The sequence below is a fragment of the Crocodylus siamensis genome, chromosome 2 (assembly GCF_052110815.1).
Source record: "Crocodylus siamensis isolate JL-2025a chromosome 2, ASM5211081v1, whole genome shotgun sequence".
Taxonomy (NCBI): Eukaryota; Metazoa; Chordata; order Crocodylia; family Crocodylidae; genus Crocodylus; species Crocodylus siamensis.
This window is the reverse complement of record NC_143396.1, coordinates 34486177-34504374: the sequence shown is the minus strand read 5'-3', so window position 1 is coordinate 34504374 and position 18198 is coordinate 34486177.

Here is an 18198-nt window from a genome sequence, read left to right as displayed (position 1 = left end):
TATGTTTACTTCTCTTACCAATAACACTTCCATGATGAGAAGAACATGACTGATTAGTATTAGACCAGGGTATAAAAATGTATTTTGTTTGGGAAAATATTCTTGATAATTTTCATGAGGTTGCAGTTACATCATCTTTATTTTAAATGCAACTAAGAATAAATTCCAGAAACAATATTTTTGAAAATGAAAAGAAGGAGGGTTGGGTTTTAAAAATATATTTCATGGTCATGGTTTACTGTATTGAACCTTCCAGCATTATACTTTCTGTTCTAAATTTTATAGTTGACTCTCCAGAAGGCAGAATGAAAACTATTTCAAGCAAAGGATGCTGCAATCCAATAAAAACTTTCATAAAATACCTTTAATTACAATGATTTCAAAATCTATTTTTGTTATCTAAAATGGTATTTGATTTTTTGAAAAATTCAGAACTGAAATGATGCAGCCAGATTATGATTTTGTGTGTGCTCATGAAAATGTCTGGATCGCTGATCTCAGTGAGAGATTTTTAGTATTTCATACACTTGGTCAGTAATAAAAAGACAATGTTTCCTACCTACTATTTAGAATTTCCATTTATTTTTAAATGGAACTCTCAATATCTGTTTCTATATGCATATAAAAATGTCTGATTTAGGTTAAGACTGCCTCGTGGTAATAGCAGAAATATAGAGATGGGAGTTATATAAATTGGACTGTCAAATGGTAATTGTATATACCCATTCATTTAGTGATGACTTACAGTGGGAGACAGATCATGATACAATGGGTAATGCTTGAAGGCAAGCTCCTTATTTTCTCTGGACATTTTGAATAATGGCAACCTGATTGAAAACACCACTGGTCAGAAGTGGTGGCAGATGTGGTAATCAACTGATGATTACTCAATTTATCTTTCGTAATTTTGGCACTGTTCTATAGCCTCCACTCATTTTTCCTAAAGTATATGGAAGGCTAAGTTGCCATCCTTAAAAATGCCCTGTCAAACTCTGAGCAAAACAAATAGTCCAAGACTATTTCACATATTTTTAAGTAGCAGGTTGGGGAATGATGACTGTCATCATGTGTCTTTTTTTTAAATGATGTCTTCATTTTATTTATACAGTTCACTGAAGCAGCAACCTTTCATGATAAAGGGATGTCAGAGTCCCTTTCTTTACAAGGGGTAACAGTACCATAACTTAGCAAATACATACATGTAGATAGACATATTATAAGCAAAAGGTAAAACAGGGGAAACACTGTTTCTATATTGTATTTTTACAGAACAAGGATATGAAATAAAAAGGAAACTTAAAGAGCCTAAACCTATGGAAATGTCCATAGAGGCATCATGGCTAGGGACCTACTGTGACAGGGGCAAGCTTTCATGCCCGGTGCAAGCACCAGCCTGCCCCCTGTCTATGGGTCAGCCACCTGCCTCACTCTTCTGCCACACCCTGATCTAATAATATTGATGTAATAATTAGGCGGGAGGCTGCTCATTATACACCCTGATATTGTAGGGGCTATCCGCTGCTCCATTCCACCCCCATACCATGGCCCAAGCTTCACAGTTGGCATCTCAAGCAGCCAACTCAACCCTCCCCTTTGCCCATTAGCTGTGGCCCCTTCCCTGGGACCTTCAGCTTCCCTTTAAGCCCTAGCCCCACCTCTTGCCACTCAGGACCCCGAGCTTCTTTGCTCTATATGGGCATCCCTCACACTGGGCCCCTGGCCCTTTTGACCCCTATCTGGGTCCTAGCCCCAGCTTTGACCAGTTGGGTCCCTCAGTTAGTTCTAAGCTGCCTGCCTGCACTCAGGGATGAGGGGCCCCTATTCCCGGCTCAGGTGCTTCACAAAGCATGCCTGGCCCCATGGTGTCACTAACCCCACCAGGCTCAGGCACTTCAAAAAGTCTAATCCTGGCCTCCCCTGGATTAGATGGATCTTATAACCCATCTGAAGGTGAGGGCTGGGGTTAAGGTACCCCTACCTGGTAACTGGCCTGGCATTTTCCTGGGATTCCTGCATCACCATGAGCCCCACCAGACCACCCACTCCCAGCAGGGTGAAGTTTTAGATCATGTCCAGGACCAGAGCTGCTCTTACCTGAAAGATGTTCCCAAGCAGCAGCGTTTTCTTTTTAGTAAGTTTTTTTTTTCCTGCAGATTTTGTGGACATTGTCTGAATTTCTACTAAATCCATGAAATCATGGATGAGTATGTCCCTAATAATGGCCATCTCTGGTTAGCTATAACCCATGACTGTATTAGAGGTCATGAACATTTCTATAACTCTCAGTTACTTGACTGTGTAGGAACATTTCTATCACTCCACCTAGGCTTGCAAGTATTGCCATTGTAGGAGTAGGGAAATGTCTGTGTGTCTCTCACTCTGTACAACAGTTACAAAACTCAGAGTTAGTTTCAAGCTGCTTTCTGGTCATCCACAAAGTGAAATAGAATTCTGCCTTAAATTCTTAAATACAAAAAGGAATGTCCATTAGTAGCTTTAAATTTGGGGTTGTGCCTGATCTATATAAAATACTAGAGGGCAAAATGATGATGTCTCTTGTCCTTTCATTAGAGGAGGAATATATCAGGAAAGCAGGAAGTGGGTTAAAAGGTTAATTTTAAGAGAACTCTTCCTCCAAAAAGTAAAATATGAAGAAAATACTGGGGCAGAGTAAAATAGTTAGCCATGTTAGTCTGCAGTCAGGCAGAAAGAAGGGTAGAAATGTGCTTTATAGGCTAACTAAATCAGATGTGTAGAAATGAGCTTTATAGACTAACTAAATCATGTCTAATTTAGTTAGTCTATAAAGCTCATTTCTACCCTGTATTCTGCCAGAGTAAAATATAAATGCAAAGAATGTTACCAATGAGACAGGAAATTTCTAACCAAAGAAATGTACCTGAATACAGCCAATAACTTGTGTGTGTTCAGCATTTCCACAGGTGCACTTCTATCTCTACTGTATATATAATACATTCCTCTTAACTAGAAAAATATATTTCTTAACAATGAGACCAACCTTGGGCAAAAGACTCATCTTGCTAAATTAGCAAACACTGAATCCAAAAGGTACTTTTGAGCAAAACCTCAGGCTCCAAGAAGTTCTCTTCACTGGATTACATTTTCTCTGTATCTATAAAGAAGGTATTAGTGATTTCAGTGGCAGCTATTAAACTGGGAGGAAGAACGAGATACAGAACTGAAGCAGCTCTTTTTAAGGCAGGGTTAGGGTAGCTTTGTAGAGTAAGATTTGAAATGATTCATGAATATACATACCGTCGGAGGCATAGCCAGGCAGCTCCATTCAATGCCTGGGACACTGCCAGCTACTGCAGGGCAGATTGCGGTGGTACAATAAGCTGCTACTGCAGTTGTGGCTATTTCTGCACCCCCTTCACAGAGGTGGCACCGGCGGCTGTTACTCCAGTACCTTCCCCCCTAGTTACATTACTGCATACTGTATTTTTCCCATGCAATAGAATAATGAAAGCTAGATATAAATGTAGGCATACATTCCACATGATGTAACAGTAAAGAAATAAATACTCTGCAGAGGATATTGCAAGACAAGAAAACAAAATGTTTGTGATCTACAAACAATTGTAGATATTTTGCTGGATGCCACTAGGTCATCAAGTCTGTTAAAATAATATGCATATTTGGATCCTAATTCATATACTTCTCTCTGTTGTCTGTTACTCTGTTGTCTACAAACATCATTTGAATAAATTCCTTTTGTTTAAAAAGCCCAGTTACATGGGTTAGCCCTGAAATTCTTGTCATAAACAGAAATATGGTGCTGGATTTGACTAGGTTAATCCTTCGAGAAGATCCTCTCATAAAGTCACCCTTATTACTGCTACCCCTGGTCTGGAAGAGAATGCCATTGCTGTTAGGTCAGTGTAGGCAAAATGTAGGGCCCTACTATGCTAGCTTAAGGTTCAGTTAGAAATCCTGCTTTTGTGGGTGACCTAAAGAAGAAGCATTTGGTATTACCCTTGTTAAGACAAATAGAAGGATTCCACTTTTCCCCTCAGCCCAGTGGAAGTATAACAAACATATGGCAAAACTTGCTCCCTTGACTATAGAACTGAAAAACAATTCACTACTGCTTTTTGGAGACCGTGAAAGAGGTGCTGCTGCTGCTTTTTCTATGTATGGAGCAAAACGGAGGTTTTGGATCAAGTTTTGCATTAAATCTCCTTGTTAGTCTGTTCTTAAAGACTGGCAGGGAGAACAGGAAATTGTGGATAACCTCATGGTCAGGTTCTATTTAGATAAACCAGAAAAAAACACTGCTCCTCTTTTTGTACTCAGGCTTAGTTTTCACAGGTAGTAAATAGTTACTCCTGTGACTGAAGTCAATGAGAACTGACGGTACAGTACTTTGAAAATCAGTTTAGCCTTGTTCACTGTTATGAGTAATATGATTGCAGTCATCCAGGATAAAATGTAAATGCACTTGACTGGTTACAATTTCTGGGGATTGAATATTCATTGTTATCGGTATTTCTTAAAATTGGGATGTTTGAAGACTGATTAACGATTTAGGATCACAAACCCTGTTGTCAATATGACTTAATTTACACTTCTAAATCACATTAAGTGTTTCCAAGAAATCCATTTTATACCCTTCCTATGACTTCTTGGTAACAAAATAGTTTCCCTAGCGACAAAATATGAGGCTGATCCTCATCTTTAACATTACATTTACAGTGATGCAGGTCATGACTTTAAAGGGTTATTTCTGATTTACGTTAATGAAAAAGAAGAATCAGGCTTGAAATCTTTTTTTATTCAAACACATCCTTTGATGTAATGCAATATTACATAAAACAGACACCTCAAGAGATGAAGAAAAGACAGGGGAAATGACTTCCTGTTTCTGCTCAAGTAACCTGTACTTTTGGACCTGTTTGTGTAAAGGGCACAATTACTTTCAGCCTCAGTGGCTGTATCTACAGGAGACAGTGCCTGCGCAGTCAGTGCTTGTATAAACAAGTACTAAATGACTGCACAGTAACCCAAGTTACTGCACAGTAATGCTGATGAACAGCTTTTTTGTGATGCTGACTGCAGAGCAGCCTGAGACTATTACGCACTAGCATCATGTCACAGTTGCTGCAGTGCAATGTTACTGTGCAGGAGTCTCAAGGTACTGTGCAGTCAGTGTCTCATGTAGACACAGGCACTGAGAAGAAAAAAACACTTCAGGAAAATTAACTGAGGAAACTCTCTTCCTATTGTCACATGCATTATGCAAATCTAAATTTTGCTTCAAAACACGTGTTGATTTCTTGAGTGAAATCCTGGACTTGTTGAATTTAGTAGCAGACCATTCCTTCACTTCAGTATGGCCAGAGTATTAATATTTGTCTTTCCCTTGCTTTTTCTCTTTGCCTTCTTTGGCCAAAATGTATCCCGTATATGAAAGCTGGGGACAGGCACCCTAATTATCTACCCAATGCATACTATTTATAGCTCCATGATAATTAGAGACTGTTTTAATGTCTGCCAGCTGAGGTGTGTTTCCCAGCTCTAGTCATATCCCTTTTTCATCCTTTTCATTCCCAAAGAGGCCCTTTATTCCACAGGCTAATGGAGGAGCTGATTCCACTAGCCCTCTGTTTTTTGTTAATACTCTTATGCAGGAAAATACCCACCTAGGGGAAATATATTAGCTATCTTACCACTTTAATCTTGCAACACAAAAGTAATAGGTTTTGGCCTGAGAGTCTGATGTTCTTTCTCTAGGCTATGACTGCCTTGAGTGGAAGGGCTGCTTATATTCAAGGTGAGGATTCAATAGCTCAGCCACAGAGTCATGCAGTCTTTTAATGGAAAAAAATCTTCTTTATGATCCCTCCTAGAACCATCACCTTCCTTCAAGTTAAATGATTTTACAAGTAAGTTTGGAGGCAGCTTCCAAGAACAGATGGATCAGAGCCATTATATCTGATCCAAACAAAACAAACCTTCAGGAAATTTGGATCTTGTTTTGAACTTCATAGCTTAGGGCTATCTCTAGGGCTTGAGTCTGTGATCATGCCATTTGTTTGACTCCAAAGACGATCATGACTTTTTTCCTGGCTTGAACGAGTGTGAGTTCAGAATTAGACACTAGAGACCTCAAGTCAGTCCAATATACTACTGAGCCTTATGTACTTGATGTAAATATTCACTAAGTTTTCTGCATATGCAAATTTACAAGTAAAATAGTCCTTCTTTGTCTGTCAGGGGTCTGTCTCTTTTCCCTGTCATTTTTACTCTCTCACTATGATCCTAGTTGTTACAGTTTTGTGAGGATGTAATAATGGGAATAAAATTCAGAGAAATCTTAATAAAATTCTGTTAAAGCATCCAATAATTCCTATTTGATGCTAACTTATGGAAATGGAACAGTATATGGGTAACTTAAATTTCAGGTTATATTCTAAGTATGGATATTCAAAATAAAATCTGTTAAAACTGAAAGGACATTTTGGGTCAGGGATTTTGTATCCATAAGATGTTAGTTTTGAATTATCCACAGGCAGTTTGATTCACTGAATAATTTACTAGCTGCACTATACAACTGCATTAAAAAATCAGCAGCTCCTTGTACTATTATGCTGGCAAGCTTCTTACAGATAAATTCCAGTGCTTGAGGACATCATGTGAGTATTTGTTCTCTCTCCAAATGCAAAGCTTTATGCGTTCTTGTTTAACCAAGTGCATTTACTAGACTCTTACTCTGATTTGCACTGTACCACATATCTCTAAATTAGCTCTTTAATGCTAAATAATTGAGGCCAAAGTTTTTTTTAAATGTATTGTTTTTAAGTGATACTAGTATGAACATTACTACCTGCTCAGCATGATTAAATTCTGCAATCAATATGGTTATAATTATTTTGAAACGAATGCTTTTTTTTATAACTTGTGACGTATACATCTGCTTACGCTTAGCAGATACCCAGACTCCTTTAATATCATCCTCATACTAATCACCATAATAATATCATAGAAAGTAAAAGTTCGGTAAGTAAGTTTAAGGTTCATATTGTCAGTGTCTAAACATATATTTGCAAACGATTATTTTTTGTTACAAGGGCCTCGATTCAGGGAAAAACAAATAAAGCTTTACAATTTTCTCATGGATGTTCACTAGGCTTTACTGGTTCCATGGATATTAGCGAGCCAAAGTGTGAAAGAGAAATCTCCCTTTTTCTTCTTGTGGAACTGTGGAGTTGTGGTTCTTAGATTTGACTATGCTTCCTGAAAACATGAACTGAACAATTTCTTAGATTATTAAATATGTTTAGAGAATTGTGAGAAAGCAAACATCTGCAAACTCTTTTTTAAAAGTTTGTATAAGTTCTGTTGCCCATTTGGATGGATAAAAACATTTAATTCACAACAAATGTGTTAATCTGTTGCAAACATTTTCAATATGTTCCCTTTGAAATGTTGATGCATGAGTCCCACTGATTTCAATTGGGTTATGCAGTTGAATCTTTGTGTTTTATCTGCGTTTTGGAAAGATTTGAAAAGAGCTCAACACCCATAGGGTGTGTCTACACATGGCTGTGCAGCGCCTTAGTACTTCCAAAAAGGAAGTACAAAATTATACAGTAGGAACAGCCTGTACTGCCCTGTGCTGGCTGCGCATGGTTATTTTTGGCCACTATGTCACTACAGCACCCACCCCTGGGCTTAGCTGGCTAACATTGTATGGTATGTAACCTAGTCGCGTTCCCCTCCTCTCCCCCATCCCTCGATTGTTAGTCCCTCGCTCGGGCGCTTTGTACTTCCATCTCAGCTTTGTCATCTTTTTCCTGGATTCCCCATCCAAAACATCTACTAATAAAAGTCAATGTGCTCCCTTGTTATAGTGCATTGCTATGGCAATGTAGCTGCAGTGTCATGGTTTTTGCCAACAGACACTACAGCACCGTAGCGCATTGCTATGGAACCATAGCATCTTGTGTAGACACACCCATTGCGATACGAAGTCAGTGGCTTCATGATCAAAAGTGCCTAGCACAGAAAGGACTGAAAGCTGCCTTGGCTGCAGATATAGGATCTGATTGATGCTGGTCTGAGTCCTTTTAAAAAACATGCCCCAAATATGGGTGGTAAACACTTGAAAATTTGGCCTTTTATGAACTGTAGGGCTCTGGTACAAACTATGAAGTCCTACTTTCTGCTAATATTGGCTTTAAAACTAAATATTGAATTTGAAATGAACATTTTCAGCCACTCTTTGTTCTTTTGTTTTATTAAGAGGTATTCCAGATTCTGCATGTTTTAAGACAACATGGTACCCCCTGCTTCTAGAAGCAAGGTGTGCAGTATCATGGAAGGCTTGTTTTAACAGCATGTGCCCAGCCATTTCCTAACCCTATAATCCTTTTACATCCAGAATCTCAGGTGAGGATAGCAACAAATGGAAGCATCAAGGGGTAGGATGCTTCAACTTATTTTACTTCACCTGACTATCTGACTCGAGACCCACACTGCAAATGACTGTTCTGTGAGTTTACAGTAACTGAAAAAGACATGGTGGTACTTGAAACAAGGCCTGTAGGAGCATGAGGAACCAGACAATGGAGGCATGGGGCACATCCTGCATCATTCCTGGGTTTAGGCTCCCAGCCTGTTATGGAAGAGCAAACCTTACCTTGTACCAAACAATAAAAAGAAGAATTTGGGGGAAACTGGGTAAGACTGCAAACCCTTTAGTACCATGGATGAACAGTTTGTTTGGGTAACTGATTACTAAGTCAGGAGTTCCCAGTTTAGCTTTTGTAAATTGCAGCTCATGGATTCCCCAGTTTCCTGCAAGAGAAAAAAACTCCGTACATATATATGAGTATAGGGCCCGAAGTGTATTCCATAAATACAATGATGCTTTGGGTATTAATGTTAACTCTCCTTTTCTCTTTCAGCCCAATCCCAATGTCATGGGAAATCTTGGTTGTAGTAAAGTAGAAGCCTGATTTAACACCCATTTTTCTTTTCTCCTGAAAAATAATTTTTTAAGGTCAGATCATGATCCTAATCTCTCTTTCTTCCTCTTCTTTCCTGGTTGAATTTCCTCAGGCGAAGAAGCTTAAAGCTCCTGAACTTTTGCAAGAGGCTTTCCACTGCCGTTAGCAAACAAACTAATTCCACGAGTACCGCTACATAAAAATGACTGCTCACAGATTCGATCTATGCTCTGTCATCTTTGTCTTTCCCTTTCACATCTGTTTCGGGCTAACTCTTTATCACTGACCTTTAGGCACCTGCAGGCAAGAAATGAAGGTTAAGTCGCCACAAGGGAACCTCTCAGGGTGTTTCCGTTACAGAATTTGCTTATTTGGTGAACTGCTTGCTAAAGATCTGCTTCTAACTCATTGGTGAGTATCACTCATTGGAGTGGACTTGGTTATGAACGGTAATGTCATGTTGAATTATGTCAGATGTGATACAACATGACCCTAGAAAACATGATAGATAGTGAAGAACAGAAAAGGACATTTCAAAAACCTTTTACAAGAGCAAAAAAATTGTAATCCTATTTGAAAAACCAACCTTGAAAGGAGTTGTTTTCAGAAAAAGAGGTCAATAATTTTCTCTCTAGTATCACTTTAAATATACAGTCAGAGGAGTTTATTGTAAAGAAGAGAGTATTTCCCCCTGTCATGAGACTTCTGCAAGCACAAGCACTTGAATAAGTACATATCTCCAGCTGTGCTGTCTTCTTGAGAAAACCAACTTCTCTGAGTAAGCTTTGTTACAAATCTGGGGAGTTTATGCTAGATATATAGCACATACTCCCTTTAGCTGAGACTTTTAGCTCAGAAATATATACAATATATATATTTCTGAGTTCCCTTCTTTTAAACTGATGTCTCCCAAGGGGGTCTTCTTAGTACTTATATAGTGTTTCTCATCTTTAGATCTCTTAAATATGTGTGATTATACTTTGCTGCATGAAGTGAGAGAGAATTGAATAGACAGCAGATATGTCAATGGTTTTAAGGTTAGTTTTACAGACCTCAATTTTAGATTACACAATGAAACTTCCTACACATTAGCATTTGATACAATTCCCATAATATGTGCTGCAGTGTCAGTTTGTTAGATGATATTTGCTTGGTATTGAATCAGTAGCACTGAAAAAGGTATAGTAAGATGGCTTTTGCTAGATAGTTGTTCCTCATAGTTCCTCAGAAAAAAAGGTGATCCATGGCATTGCAAGCATTTAATATTATATTAAATAATATAATAACGTTGTATGCATCACTATTATTCTACAGTTCCTTGAGGTAGTTACTGTCTTGAAATAGGGGTTAAAGTTATTACTTTTCAGCTCTAGATTTTTTAACCCTGGGTCTATATCTCGTATAGGATGTATGCCAGGTAATAACAGTATTTCATATAAAAATAAAAATCTGATGCTGAGCAAAACAGACTGAACATGTTGTGGGGGGTTGTGCATAAATTCTGTATAGACAACAAGGGCCTTCAATAGGAATGAATGAGAAGCAAGGACATTTACAGGACTTAAACATGTTGAATGGTCAAGAATTTACCTCCTCTTACCTCTTAACCTCCTGCAAGAATTTTTAACATAATGGTGAAACAATTCAGTGCTTGATTCATTTAATACTTTATTCATGTACAGCCCCCAACCCAGGAAGGCATCCCTATTCAGGAAGGGTGATTAAGCACAAGCTTAACTTTAACCACAAGCTCAAGTGCTTTCCTGAATCCTTAAATAATTACTGCAAAAACTGTATATAATGGAAATGAATTTCAGTGGAAGAACATCAAAGGCTTCAGGGGCTGGAGTGACTTGAATAGATTTCTGAAAGTCTGATAGTTTTCTGAATCTATCCTAAACTTTTCTTGCCTCTGCCAACTATGACCTACAGTGGATGTCTCAAGGGCCAATGCAGAGCCTTCTTGAAGTGCCGGACTCTACAAGCATCAAGAAAAGCTAGCAGGTGTGGAAAATGAAGAATGGGAGTAATAAGACTAACAAGGCCACTACTAGAAGCCTGCAGAGTAGTTGGAAAGGATTAGTGCTTGTATACAAAATTAACCCTTTTGAGAACATAGAAAGCCAGTGCAAAGCCACTGGTTGCTTCACTGGTTGCTTTATAATAATAATAATAATGAAACATGGCAAATTACTGTGAGGAAGCCAAGAGAAACTGACTCTCAGGCCATCACAACTTTACAATTTACTCAAAGGACATATCCCAAATGCACCAGAGTCAATGGAAAGTCTCCAGCATTTTCAGCAAGTTTTTGAATTGGTAAATATTATATATACAAGTAAAACTTTGGTTTAAAAAGTCCATAAATATACAGATAAATAATGTGCTTTTTGGCATTCTCCATTCAACATCTAAATTCGACATGTCTTTGTAAAGCAGAGAGCTGCTGGGTCTAAAAAATATAATGCCCTCTAATGTTTTATAGTTTGAGGTGGGTACATTTTCCTCCCGGAAGGGAGGTCAAGCCACGCTAGAATCTCTGAATGACTTGATTGATGGTTGCAGTGAAACTGACATTGCCTGTGCTCGTTGTGGGGCTAAAAAACATGAGTTTGGGGAAGCAAAAGTGTATTTTCTGCTTTGGGGTTAAATATCCTCAAAGGAATTCTCACTATTTGAATCTGAAATAATTTGTCAAATTAGCACATGACTGACACTGCATGAAACTTGTTCTGACACTTTGTAAAGTGCAGTACAACAGAGTCATTGAATTGAATTGCTAGTGCTAGGTGAGGCATGAAAAAGCTTAAACAATATTGTGTGAGTGTGAAGTTGCTAAAACTACAGCAGAACATGAAGGAATTGTTTCCATGGTCTTTTATGAGAGAGTAGGAATTCAATTGGCATAATGCTCTTGTGGTAACCATGAAATTGTGAAGCATTCATTTTGATATATATATTTCCAAGATCCATTTGACATGAAAAATGGATCTGTTTGGTGGCACTGTTGTTTTTTTTAAATATAATATTTGCTTGATACTTGGGATCCAATTCTGAATTGGATAGATTAGAACAGTGCTTCACAAATTGTGGTGTATCTCCCCTTGGGGAAGCATGAAAGGTTCTGCGGGGGGAGGGGGCAGGCAGCAATCAGCAGGGAGGGTAATTGGTAGTAATTGGTGGTGAAGGAAAGCAGTGACAGTGACAAGAATCAGCATAGGGGGGAAATGCCAGCAGCTGCAGAAATGGGGGAATTGGGAACCATTTTATTGCCCAACTGTTTGGGAAACACTGGGTTAGAGATTTTAAAATCAGTGCTTTTATGTTAGTCTTTAGTACTAAGTGATCCAATGCACAAATCTGCTGTACAGATGGATGCAACTGGCTGTAGAGAATTTTGTGAAATCTTTTTTCATGAAAAATTTTCATGATCCAGTTCTCTCTACTCTCAATTTTTACCTCTTAGGATTGAAGGGTTTTAACTACTACTTCCCTAGGTCAGAGGAATAAGAGATGACCAGGGTTAGGTTGATGCCTAATAGTGCAGACCTTTTGGGAGTTTAATTCAGTCAAAAAAATGTGCACCCAATCTATGGTAGTGCAGCTCAGGAGACGCACTAATTTAGGTCAAGAAAATGTTAACCCAATTCAGAGAATTCCTTCCCATATTTGCAACATAGTCTCTGGGCTAGGAAAGCCCAGTCACTTGACCCAGCCCCAAGAGCTGTGCTATGCCTACCCGTCTGACTCTGACTAGGCTATTTTTAGCTCCTCAACCTTTCCCCCCTCCCCCCTCCCAGACAACCCCATCATGGACACACCAACTTCCCCTGAAACAAATCCATGAGCCCCATGAGCCTGCCAACCCCCCTGCATCCCTGACAATCCCTCTGCTCTGCCCCAAGTTATCACATTGGGCTGTGCACACCACTCCCAGAAGTGATGCATGGTTGTATACATTGCTTCCAGCAGCAGCAACCTGCTGTACGCAATGCTCTCAGTCTAGGTTTAGGTGGCTTAAAGTTGGAGACTGTGACTAGGAGCCAGTGCTCCTGCTGGGACCAAAAGTGGAAGTTCCAGGCTAAAGGAACTTGCCCCTCCTCTCAGGGTCAGACTGATCATCATATTTGAGGTCCAAAAGGAATTTTACCCCAAGGTCAGATTGGTATGGACTGTAAGGGGTTTTGCTTTCCTCTGTAGCAAGGGGCATGGCCCTCTAATGAGGATCTTCTGAGCATATATTGACAACATTTCATAGAAGCAGGACATTAACTGCCATGGTTCTCTGCTTTATCTGTGGCAGGTCATGCATAGTTAATGGTAGTCTTATGTAGGTTTTAGATTATGGATTTGTACAGGATGGTTTGGATAGGAGTGATCCTGCCTCAAGTAGAGGGTTGGACTTGGAGGTCCCTTCCAGCCTTATTTGTTTATGATACAATGATAGGAGCTCAAGTTCCTTAAGGCTCTTGAAAAAGCCACAGTGGAAAACAATGGTGCTGAGGTAAGGTCCCAAAGTAGTAGAACTGCAAGGCTCCCCCACAGAAGATACACTCTCTGCATTAAGGTTATTGGCAAGCTCTCCTTATGAATCCATGACACTGACAATAGTTTAAGGGTAGCCCAAGAGTGTAAAAGGCACAGGCAGAAGAAGCAGGGTCGGGGAGGTGACTAACAGGGCTTAGTCCCTGCAAAGGCAGGACAGTGGTAGGGCCACAAGGCAGCCCAGCCAAGGGCTTCTGGCACCTGCAACAGTGGTGGGGAGGAAGTGGGGTTGGGGTTAAGGGAGGGCAGGAGCTGCACAGCCAGCGGGGTGTGGGACTGAGCCACAAGTGGCTCGTCTGGGGGATTTGGCTTCTGCTGCTACATGCACCCTGGGAGACATGGGGGGTGAATGCAATGAGATCTGTGCAGGGCAGGGCAGGCTGCTGCTGTGGGCTGGGGCAGACAGCGGTGGTGTTATGAGGGTGGAGCAGGGCACTAGGGTGCCTGCTACTGAAGACAGAAAATGGCTTAGCTGCCACTTATTAAGGCAGCAGGTGCCAGCTGTTATGGGAGCTGTGCCAGATCAGCTGACTGCCAGGGGGCGAGGCTTGGCCTTCATAAGGAGGGAAGGCTGAAGCCAGAGACAGTTTCCCTCTGGCAGACGCAGGAGCAGGAGCAGGAGCAGGAGCAGGAGCAGGAGCAGGAGCAGGAGCAGGAGCAGGAGCAGGAGCAGGAGCAGGAGCAGGAGCTCTGTGGGAGAGCTGAGCAGCCCGAGTCGGTGGTTGCAGCCTGACCACTCCATCAGCTGCAATGATGCAGGGGTAGAGAGAACCCTGATGGAGGTATGAGAGAGAGCCAGCATAGAATGGAGTTGGCATTATAAGCTCGGGTGCTTATGGTGCATTATAACCGGGTGGCTTATAATTTTGTTGAGTTGTAATTAAGACTGGAGGACCGGGCGAGGCTGTAGGGGTGGAGGAGCTTCAGCAGGAGCTCCCCAGTAAGGTGGGGGAGTTTCTGGCACCACGGACGGTGCCGCGTTGTGGGGTTGTCCCGACCCCAGCCCATTGGGGCGACTTCGGGAAGAGTCTAGTAGAGGCGAAAGCCCAGTAGGGTGTGGGCCCAGGAAGGTGGGTCTAAGCAATGGGGGGGTCCCGCCCCAGCCCAGCGTGGGCATTACAGGGACAGGCCCCAGTTGGAAATCCCAACTGGGAAGAGCCCCAGTGGGGCGTAGGCCTGAGTCAGGCATAGACAGGCCCGAGTGCGGGCGGGGAGCGCAAGGGGCACGACCACAGGCCCGAGTGCGGGCGGGGAGCGCAAGGGGCGCGACCACAGGCCCGAGTGCGGGTGGGGAGCGCAAGGGGCACGACCGCAGGCCTGAGTGCAGGCATAGAAGGCCCAAGTGTGGGCAGCGAGAGAAAGGAGCGTGAGCAAGGGCCCCAGTGGGGGCATAGAAGGCCCCAGTGCGGGCGACAAGTGCGAGTAAGGGCCCCAGGGTGGGGCAGCGGAGCGCAAGAGGCACGATTACAGGCCCGAGTGCGGGCGCGGAGCTCGAGAGGCATGACAACAGGCCTGAGTGCGGGCATAGAGACCGCAGGGAGCATGGGACGCAGACCAGGACGCGAGTGGCCGTGGAACATAAGGGAGGCAGGCCCGAGTGGGGCACTGCCTGTGAGATACGAAGCCCTGGGTGGGGCGTAAGCCCATAGAGAAGTCCGAGCTGGGTGAGAAGGGGCACAGTCAGAGAGCCGCTCCAGGAGGGGGCGCATGTATTGAGTTGGCCCCGGGAGAGGACCAGCACAGGGACTAGAACCAAAGGCCTGGTATAGTAAGACCGGCCCCGTGCCAAGAAGGGCAGGAAGGCAACCTCCGCTGACAACACTAAGATCAAAGACGTGGTGGGTGAGATAGAGGGTGCATTCAAAGCCCAGGTTGGCACGGTAGGAAAGGGCACTAGGGGAGGTCACGGCACCCGTAGAGGCCATCCTGCCACAGAGAGGCATATGGTGGGGGGTTGCAAGCACCCCAAAATTTACCATAGCTTGCCCACCCCCCCTCCCAGTGCTGCCGCTGCTCACCCTGTCCCTCCTGGTGATAGCCGCTTGGTGCCAGCCCCAGCCTACAGCAGTAGCTTGCTGTGCCCCACACAGATCTAGCGGCATACACCCCTCCATGTGTTCCCAGGATGGATGCAGTGCCAGGAGCCGCCACCCCCTCCTCATGTCCCCCAGATGAGCTGTGGCTTCGTCCTGCAGCCTGTCCTGCCCTGGCTATGCAGGGCCTGCCCCAGCAGCAGCAGCAGCATTAGTGTTATTATAATCATTATTAATGACTATGGGCTGTGCATGGCAGGCATGGGGATCCTGGGGGCTCAGTCCTTGCTCTGGCCCCCAGCTTTGAGCTCCCTTGGGCAGTGTGGGACTGGGGCCAGGGCCAGTGTGGGGAGACAGCCGGTGCCAGTGCAGGGTTGGTGGCCAGTGGATTTGTTGGCATGGGGGGCGCTGGGCAATGACCCTGGGCAAACGGGAAGTGGCAGCTGCGTGGGCACAGTGGGCCCCAGCCCCTTCCCAATCCCCATTGTGGGCCTGGCTTAGCTCATCTCAGCTCCCTCCTGGTCCTAGCCCTAGCCCAAGCCCCACTCCCTCCCTCCCCACACAGCCCTCTCCACTCCCACCGCCCTTCCCCCACAGACTTTCCTGTTTGGGCGGGCGTGTGCACACGTGTGCACACACTCAGCCTTCCCCTTGCCCCCTCAATTTTTTTTCTCCCTTCATCTATGGTAAAAGGATAAATAAGGGTAGGAGGCATAGGGAAATAAAGCACAGACCTGTCATTGTTGTTTCCCTGATTTGTAGTTTCTGAAGTTAGATCCGTTTATGGAGTTCCTGTTTCCTACACAGACATCAGATTCCTGACTTAGGCCCTAATTCTGCAATGAGATATAAGATACTTCATTGCAGTGCTACACAGTTCCATGAGGACCTCATTGTACCATGGAGACTTTCTCGCATTCGGTCTTCCAAATTAAAGGACTTTGAAAGAAGGTGGCTTTGTGCAAATATGGTCTCTTGTTGATGTAAAAAGAGGCTTTAGGCAAAATGAGTTGGGTAGTGAGAGAGTAAGTATAGAGGTAGTACAGAATGGGAGAGAGCCTCCTGAGTTGTTAGTGTTCTAAATGAAAGAAAGTCCATTCAATGAATACAAAATAGAAACCTTCCTTATTAAAGATAAAGCTTAGATAAACAGTGGACACAGTTTCACAGAGCAAAATCCCCCATATAAATCAATGAGGTTGAAAAACAGCTACAAACTATTCAGGATAGGGCCTGCCAAATTTTCAAAATTTCCCTGAAACCATAATAAAGACCAGATTTTTCAGCAGAGTTAGGCTCCAATTCAGACCCAGTCTAAGTGGCCACATTTTTGGGGGTCAGATATTTTGGAAATTTGGCCCCAAATGAAGAGGCTGAACATCTGACCTGGCGCCTTATTTACGTCACACAGAATCTGCAAGTGGCTGTCTACTATGTGAGATACTGGGACGTACGTATAGTTCAAGCAGCTATTTGCATTTGCAAATGTGCAAATTCATTATAAGATTTTAAATGAAATTCTCCCATTGTAGGCAACAAATGATATAACTTTTTTTTTAGATTGTGGTAAGCAGAATTCTAATAGTCAGATGGAGTACACCTTTTTCCCACTGATAAGTAATTACCAACACAAGTTGTTCCATTAAAAATCAATATCAATAATATAAAGTGCACAAAATAAGAATTCACTGCACATAATGCTACTGAGTTAATGAATACCCCTAAATTATGGGGACTTATTCAACCCTTGAGTCTGCCACTTTCAGACAGTGTTAGGCAGGCTGTCATCTCTTCCATTTTTAAATCACCTCTCTTTTCTGTTGTTTATTTTTAACATGCACCAGATTACATCATTGCTACATAAATATTTAATTTAGGTGTCCTCCTTAATGTTGTAATCTTTCTGGTCCATTTGGTCCTGAATGTTTCATGTATGTACTCTAGATCCTCACACAGGTCCCTAGTGAATGAAAAAACAAAAACACATTGAAAATAGATGTCCTTTAAAGAACTAAATAAGTGACTAACATAGAAAAAATCCTTATCTCCTTGAATTGCAGAAGGTGCAGTTCTGAAACTTTAATGTGTTCGTCTTGCATCTTCCCAAATATATTGTCCCACTTCAGTACAATTTTTTAAAAGTATATTTTAGGAACTATAGTGATTCCAGATAATCCTCCCCCTCTATGCAGCACTGGTCAGGCCGCAGCCGGAGTACTGCATCCAGTTCTGGGTGCCACGCTTCAAGAAGGATGTTGACAGCATGGAGAGGGTCCAGAGGAGGGCCACTTGTATGATCAGGGGCAGCAGGGCAGGCCCTATGAGGAGAGGCTATGGGACCTAAACCTGTTCAGCCTCCACAAGAGAAGGCTGAGGGGGGTCTGTTACAAACTAGTCAGAGGGGACCAGCAGGCATTGAGGGAGTCCCTGTTCCCCTGAGCACTACCAGGAGTGACTAGGAATAATGGTCACAAGCTGGCAGAGGGTAGATTTACGCCAGATATCAGGAGGTGCTGCTTCACTGTCAGGGCAGCTAGGATCTGGAACCAACTTCCAAAAGAAGTGGTGCTGGCTCCTACCCTGGGGTCTTTAAGAGGAGGCTAGACCTTGCTGGGGTCGTTTGACCCCAGTACTCTTTCCTGCCATGG